The following is a 6,000-nucleotide window of genomic DNA, read 5'->3' as shown; positions in this document are numbered from 1 at the left end:
CTCAACATTCGCAGGATTGTCCAGCAGAGACTCAGAGTCATGCAAGACGCCTGGCTGTGCGCAAAAGCTGAGGAGATTCAATCCTACGCTGACAGTAATAACACCAAGTGCCTCTATTATGCACTCAAGCAGGTCTATGGTCCGCAACACTCAAGAACTTCACCTCTCCTGAATTCAGATGGAACAACACTTCTCACGGAGAAGGACAAAATACTTGCAAGGTGGGTCGAACACTACAGCACGGTCCTCAACCGGCCATCATGCATAAATGAGGAGGCAATTGCGAGACTGCCTCAAGTTGAAATAAACCAGTCCCTGGCGGTTCTACCATCCATTGAGGAAACCAGCAAAGCCATAACACTCCTCTCATCAGGCAAAGCTCCAGGGTCCGATGCCATTCCAGCAGAAATCTACAAGGCTGGAGGGCCTCGCTTAGTCGAGAAACTGACCGACCTCTTCCAGTCTCTGTGGAAATTAGAAGCCGTTCCCAAGGAGTTCAAGGATACTACTATAATCAATCTATATAAAAGGAAAGGCAATCGGCAGGACTGTGACAATCATAGAGGCTCATCTTCTTGGTTCTTTCGGTAAAGTCACGTAGAAGGGAAGTAATAAAATAATAAAAATAAAACATAATAAAACAATTCTCACGACGTTTCGGCCACAACGCAAGCAGCCGTCCTCAGGTGAAAACCAGGTCCGTCGAGGCGACAGAGTCTGAATGAAACAGCACACGGGCTTTGCTCAAAGCCCGTGTGCTGTTTCATTCAGACTCTGTCGCCTCGACGGACCTGGTTTTCACCTGAGGACGGCTGCTTGCGTTGTGGCCGAAACGTCGTGAGAATTGTTTTATTATGTTTTATTTTTATTATTTTATTACTTCCCTTCTACGTGACTTTACCGAAAGAACCAAGAAGATGAATCCCTGCAGTCACGAAAGCTTTAAATCGAAATTTAACCATAGAGGCATCTCCATACTATCAGTCGCTGGCAAAATCTTGGCAAGAATCCTTCTGAACCGCCTAATTGTCCACCTAGACCAGGGTCTGCTACCTGAGAGTCAGTGTGGTTTCAGAAAAGATCGCGGAACCACTGACATGGTATTTACTGCCCGGCAGTTACAGGAGAAATGCCAAGAACAAAATGTTGATCTATATATGGATTTCGTTGATCTAACAAAAGCATTCGAAACAGTCAGCCGGGAGGGCCTATGGAAAATCATGGCCAAGTATGGGTGTCCAGACAAGTTCATTGGCATCGTGCGCAATCTCCATGATGGCATGATGGCCAGCGTCAGAGACCAGCAAGAACTCTCTGATCCGTTCCCAATCACAAACGGGGTGAAGCAAGGCTGCGTTTTAGCGCCAACGCTCTTCAGCATGGTGTTTTCTGCCATGCTGCAAGACTCATTCCAGAATCACAACACTGGGATTAACTTCATCTACCGTTTTGACGGTGGGCTATTCAATCTGCGGAGGATGCAAGCCAAAACTAGAGTGGAGGAAGTCACTGTTCGAGAACTTTTGTTTGCTGATGACTGTGCTCTGGCTGCTGGCTCAAATAAAGATCTACAGGACAGTATGGACCACCTCTCCTCAGCTTGCAACAACTTCGGCCTAACAATCAGCACAAAGAAGACTGAAGTCCAATACCAACCTGCTCCTGGGAAACCCTACACTGAGCCAACCATCTTTGTGAATGGGCAAAAGCTTTCAGCCGTTGACAAGTTTATTTACCTTGGTAGTACACTGTCTCGCACTGTGCACATAGATGATGAAGTTAACATCAGGATTGTCAAGGCCAGTGCAGCCTTTGGACGTCTACGTGACTCGGTATGGGAAAGGACTGGCATCAAGCAGGAGACAAAACTGAAGGTCTACCGGGCTGTTGTCTTACCAACTCTTCTGTATGGGTGCGAAGCCTGGACAGTTTACCAGCGCCATACCAAGAAATGGAATCATCTCCACTTGAGCTGTCTGAGGAAACTGCTGAGGATCAAGTGGCAAGACAGAATCCCTGACACGGAAGTCCTCAGCAAGGCAAATATCCCCAGCATCTACACCTTGCTTGTGTAGTGACAGAACGGTCACTACTGTGTTGGCCCGTACGAGGGCTGGGGGCCCCAAGGGGGTGCCTGGGGGGTCACGTGCTGGAGGGATCCGGACCTTCCCAGAGGTGGGGGAAGTGAGGCGTGGCCTGGGAAGTGAGGCGTGGCCTGGGAAGGGAGGCGTGGCCTGGGCGAAGCCGGCCACGCCAGAGAGACGAGATATAAGCGTGGTGGGAAGGCAGAGCAGGGCTGTTCCTGAGAAGAATGAAGACACCTCATGAAGATGCCAGAAGAGAAGACCTACAGTGAGCGGACTGCCAGCAACCACCTGGCTGGGTCACGCTGGAGCGGCTAAAATACAATTGTGTGTTAGCTAGTGTAGGTCGGTGGTCACCACCCTATGTGTAGAGTAAGAGTAACTGTTGAGTAAACGTTGTGTTAATTAATAAATGAGTGTTGCCTCCCAAGAAGTGTGTGCGCCTAAATTAAACCCATTACATTTGGTGTCAGAAGTTGTGGAAAAATAAATATTGCTAGGTGTTATCCTAGGGAAGTAAAATGGGCACACGAAAAACAAATACAAACTCATCTGGACGTCTTCGTACGACGGGGATGGTGTGACGACCGTCCTTCGGACAGCCCCGGGGATGGCAGCCCCGGTGACAGAGAGAGAGAGAGATGGCGCTGCACGCGGAGCGGCGGGACTTGCATCGCACTGCTGCTTCGCCGCCATCGGGAACGGAGCGACGGAGCCGCGGCGAGAGGACACCATCGTCGCTGCGGTGGCTGGCGGGGGAGGCCCGGGCATGCGGGCCACGCGGTGGGCCCGCCATTTCGGCGGCTGGTCGGGGCGCGGTTCCCGCCAAAACGCCGTTCCCGCCATTTCGGCGGCTGGTCGGGGCGCTGTTCCCGCCAAAACGCCGTTCCCGCCATTTCGGCGGCTGGTCGGGGCGCTGTTCCCGCCAAAATGCCGTTCCCGCCATTTCGGCGGCTGGTCGGTGCGCTGTTCCCGCCAAAACGCCGTTCCCGCCATTTCGGCGGCTGGTCGGGGCGCTGTTCCCGCCAAAACACCGCTCCTGCTGCCGAAATGCCGCTCCCGCCGACATCAACGCCTGCAGAGGGGGAGTTCCAGCCTTCTGCTCGAGCGCGAGAGGTGGATGGGTTCGCAAGAGCAGGCCGTGTTCACCATCAAAGATTCTTCGGGCCGTTCCAGTGCTCCACCTTGCCGCCCTCCGCCATTCACAGTTTGCCAGGCGAGTTGTGACTTGACAAGCACCCGGCCCCAATAAAAATAATAATAATAACTTCACCCATCTTGCGTGTGCTGGGTTGCGATCGCGGGTGTTTTTTTTTTACTCGCTGGGTTGCGGAACGTGTTCGTCCGGTTGTGTGCGTGAGAAATTGACGCGGCGACCAGTGTTTGTTGTTAATTACGGCGTCGAGATCGGTATCTTCTGGGGGTAGTTAATGATTAATTAGTTGTTGGTGTCCCGAGCTCCGTTGATATCCTGTATGTTGCCGTGTTAATGACTCGTGTTGTTACATCGTTGTGTTGCGAAATCGCCATTGTTATTGTGTATACTGTATGGAGTTTCGCTCGTGATTGTCACTTGTAACTGTCAGAAACTTTGATCGTCATTGTTGCCAATGTACAGACCGTATGGAGCTTTGCTTGAAATTGTTAACAGTGTATGGACTGTTGGGTACTTGCTGGTGATTATTTACTATGTACGGATTGTCTGGAGTATTGATTGTGTGTGTTGCCATGTGGGGACTGGATGGAACATTGCGCCAAATGATTGACTGTACGAACTTCGTATACTGCATATACTGTATTAATCAATTCGGCGATTCTCGGCGTTTGTGTATAGTTTTTTTTAATTCGAATGCCCTGAGTCCCATGGTTAATGTTGAAGGGGATTTTGAAATTACAGGTTCGGTTTGTTTCAAACTCACTGGTTGGTTCCTGTCCGTTGTTGCACAGATGATGTCTTTTGTGCGGGAATGCTCCTTGTGTTCTACATGGATCGGGGGTGCGTTTCCGTTAATTGCCGTCAAATTGCGTTGCTCTCTCCACTCGGTTGGTACAGCTGCATTGCTGCAATGCGAGTCTCGGAGATGATGTGTACGGATACGGGATGTGAGGTGTATTGTTGTGACCATTGAATATTCGGGATCGTCACAAATTGTGCGTACCTGTTCGGCATTGGATCAGTTCTGTGGGGGATCATAATTCAAATTGTATGTGTTGTGATGGTGTTAAATTGCGATGGTGACATGCTGCCAGGGATTTGGAATTGTGGTGCTGGCTGTCACTTATCTTGGGGCGCAGATCCTGACCAGGATGGCCCAGTGAGTGTTGCGTGTCTAACATGAACGTTGTGGTCCCGTCATGCAATGGCTGACGGCTTGACCTGACAGCCCGGAGATTGAAACACTCCGTGGTATGTCTAGCCTAGTGGGCTGTGTGCTCACATGGCTCGGAGAGTGTGGTCCCGTCATGCAATGGCTGACGGCTTGACCTGACAGCCCGGAGATTGAAACACTCCGTGGTATGTCTAGCCTAGTGGGCTGTGTGCTCACATGGCTCGGAGAGTGTGGTCCCGTCATGCAATGGCTGACGGCTTGACCTGACAGCCCGGAGATTGAGACACTCCGTGGTATGTCTAGCCTAGTGGGCTGTGTGCTCACATGGCTCGGAGTGTGTGGTCCCGTCATGCAATGGCTGACGGCTTGACCTGACAGCCCGGAGAGCGAGACACTCTGTGGCTTGTCTAGCCTTGTGGGCTGTGCGCTCACATGGCACAGGGAGGGTGGTCCCGTCATGCTATGGCTGACAGCTTGACCTGACGGCTCGGAGGTTGAGACCCTCTGAGGCGCGTTGAAACAGTGGGCTGGAGATTCGTAAGGTTCGGGTGGAGTTGGCCTGTTACGTTGAGACTGTTTCCCTCAGTTGTTAGGGTGCATGTTGTGCAGTGAGTGAACGATGGGTCGTCTCAGCTCGGTCGGTACAGCTATATGCTGCGATGCGTGTCTGGGAGAGAGACTGGGTCGTCTCCGCTCGGTCGGTACAGCTATATGCTGCGATGCGAGTCTTGGAGAGAGACTGGGTTAAAATCCCACCGATATGGCCGACGTGTGCTACTGGTTGTGACGCCGCGTCGGAAAGGCGGTGGGGTGGTAACATGGAAATTCCCCCCCCGATATGGCCGACGCGTGCTACTGGTTGTGACGCCACGTCGGAAAGGCGGTGGGGTGGTAACATGGAAATTCCCCCCCCCCGATATGGCCGACGCGTGCTACTGGTTGTGACGCCACGTCGGAAAGGCGGGGGGGTGCTAACGGGTGACTGTCATTGCATGCGTGATTCTAACGGGGGGGGGGCTGTGCTGTAGCGTAAGTGGGTTAGCCAGTTTTCATGTATATTTGTTGTTAATTCCCCGTTTTCTATGCGGTTCCCTTTTACCCTCGTCGATTATGTATATATTACGTGATTGTATTTCTTATCGGTCGCCGGTCATTTATTGATGTTGCTGGTTCAGAGGCACACCTTTTCGATGTTCACAGTTGTGTTACAGCCGGGGACGGCTGTGTGTTTATACAGGGGGGGGGTGTGATGTAGTGACAGAACGGTCACTACTGTGTTGGCCCGTACGAGGGCTGGGGGCCCCAAGGGGGTGCCTGGGGGGTCACGTGCTGGAGGGATCCGGACCTTCCCAGAGGTGGGGGAAGTGAGGCGTGGCCTGGGAAGTGAGGCGTGGCCTGGGAAGGGAGGCGTGGCCTGGGCGGAGCCGGCCACGCCAGAGAGACGAGATATAAGCGTGGTGGGAAGGCAGAGCAGGGCTGTTCCTGAGAAGAATGAAGACACCTCGTGAAGATGCCAGAAGAGAAGACCTACAGTGAGCGGACTGCCAGCAACCACCTGGCTGGGTCACGCTGGAGCGGCTAAAATA

The sequence above is a fragment of the Lethenteron reissneri genome, chromosome 38 (genome assembly GCF_015708825.2).
Source record: "Lethenteron reissneri isolate LAM-NWPU_2019-01 chromosome 38, ASM1570882v1, whole genome shotgun sequence".
NCBI classification, from domain to species: Eukaryota; Metazoa; Chordata; class Hyperoartia; order Petromyzontiformes; family Petromyzontidae; genus Lethenteron; species Lethenteron reissneri.
Note: the sequence above shows the minus strand (reverse complement) of the source record.